General features: G+C 52.1%; 1 pseudogene; it reads left to right on the forward strand.

The window, feature by feature from the left end:
- Window positions 1-466: 466 nt before the first annotated feature.
- On the forward strand, window positions 467-2,316 carry LOC134546050 (small subunit ribosomal RNA; annotated as a pseudogene; the record flags this gene model as incomplete).

Consider the following 2,316-nt stretch of genomic DNA (forward strand, 5'->3'; position numbering starts at 1 on the left):
AAATGTTTGATGGATCGCAGCTCCCTGAGAGACAAGTTTCAAAGGGGTTAGTCGCGGTCTTCAGCCCTGGCCAAAGGTGTTTAGAAATGAATACTTTTCGGACCAGTGGGCAAATTAGTTCACAGCGAGCCCACGGGCCAACGGTCTGCTCCCGCAGTGGGCCGCGCCCGAATGTGGGCACCGATCATATAATTTGAAATCCACTCGCCAAGTACCATGCGAGTTTCTAAGAGCGCGATATATTCGCCAGTGAAAGCCTTGGAAGTTTGGCCTCGCCTACTCCCTAGGAAAATTAATTAGAGATGGAAGGAAAGACTTTGCAATTGCAAAGCGGGTGTCGATATTGGGAAGTCGCCCCCGTACTTGTTGATACAGAAGGAAAAAAAAATGTACATCATAAGATTCGGACCCGGTGCTCTGCGGACCCGGGAGGTTCCTCCGAACGAAAAAAAAAGCTGCTAGCAGCTCCCTGGTTGATCCTGCCAGTAGTCATATGCTTGTCTCAAAGATTAAGCCATGCATGTCTAAGTGCAAGCCAAAATAAGGTGAAACCGCGAATGGCTCATTAAATCAGTTATGGTTCCTTAGATCGTACCACATGACTTGGATAACTGTGGTAATTCTAGAGCTAATACATGCTGAACTGAGTCCCGACCAGAAATGGGAGGGATGCTTTTATTAGATCAAAACCAATCGGCGTGGCTCGTCTGCGTCCGTTTGCTTTGGTGACTCTGGATAACTTTGTGCTGATCGCACGGTCTCCGTACCGGCGACGCATCTTTCAAATGTCTGCCTTATCAACTGTCGATGGTAGGTTCTGCGCCTACCATGGTTGTAACGGGTAACGGGGAATCAGGGTTCGATTCCGGAGAGGGAGCCTGAGAAACGGCTACCACATCCAAGGAAGGCAGCAGGCGCGCAAATTACCCACTCCCGGCACGGGGAGGTAGTGACGAAAAATAACGATACGGGACTCATCCGAGGCCCCGTAATCGGAATGAGAACACTTTAAACCCTTTAACGAGTATCCATTGGAGGGCAAGTCTGGTGCCAGCAGCCGCGGTAATTCCAGCTCCAATAGCGTATATTAAAGTTGTTGCGGTTAAAAAGCTCGTAGTTGGACTTGTGTCCCACGCTGTCGGTTCACCGTTCGTCGGTGTCTAACTGGCATGCCCGTGCGGACGTCCTGCCGGTGGATGCGGTCGGCCGCGGCAAGCCCCTTCCCTCGGGCGTTCGCCCCTCCTCTCGTAACCTCTTCGCGGAGGCCGGGTTGGATGCGGGTGTTTCGTCCCGGGGTGCATGCTTGGGCCCCGCGCGTCGGCGGTCCGATGCAATCCTACCGCGGTGCTCTTCACCGAGTGTCGAGGTGGGCCGGCACGTTTACTTTGAACAAATTAGAGTGCTCAAAGCAGGCAGTGTTTCGCCTGAATATTGTGTGCATGGAATAATGGAATAGGACCTCGGTTCTATTTTGTTGGTTTTCGGAACCCGAGGTAATGATTAACAGGGACAAACGGGGGCATTCGTATTGCGACGTTAGAGGTGAAATTCTTGGATCGTCGCAAGACGAACCTAAGCGAAAGCATTTGCCATGTGTGTTTTCATTAATCAAGAACGAAAGTTAGAGGTTCGAAGGCGATCAGATACCGCCCTAGTTCTAACCATAAACGATGCCAGCTAGCGATCCGCCGAAGTTCCTCCGATGACTCGGCGGGCAGCTTCCGGGAAACCAAAGCTTTTGGGTTCCGGGGGAAGTATGGTTGCAAAGCTGAAACTTAAAGGAATTGACGGAAGGGCACCACCAGGAGTGGAGCCTGCGGCTTAATTTGACTCAACACGGGAAACCTCACCAGGCCCGGACACCGGAAGGATTGACAGATTGAGAGCTCTTTCTTGATTCGGTGGGTGGTGGTGCATGGCCGTTCTTAGTTGGTGGAGCGATTTGTCTGGTTAATTCCGATAACGAACGAGACTCTGGCCTGCTAACTAGTCGCTTCCGGTATCCCTTCGTGCTACCGGCGACAAATGATCTTCTTAGAGGGACAGGCGGCTTCTAGCCGCACGAGATTGAGCAATAACAGGTCTGTGATGCCCTTAGATGTTCTGGGCCGCACGCGCGCTACACTGAAGGAATCAGCGTGTCCTCCTAGCCCGAAAGGGCCGGGTAACCCGTTGAACCTCCTTCGTGCTAGGGATTGGGGCTTGCAATTGTACCCCATGAACGAGGAATTCCCAGTAAGCGCGAGTCATAAGCTCGCGTTGATTACGTCCCTGCCCTTTGTACACACCGCCCGTCGCTACTACCGATTGAATGAT

The sequence above is a fragment of the Bacillus rossius genome, unplaced genomic scaffold (assembly GCF_032445375.1).
Source record: "Bacillus rossius redtenbacheri isolate Brsri unplaced genomic scaffold, Brsri_v3 Brsri_v3_scf939, whole genome shotgun sequence".
Taxonomy (NCBI): Eukaryota; Metazoa; Arthropoda; class Insecta; order Phasmatodea; family Bacillidae; genus Bacillus; species Bacillus rossius.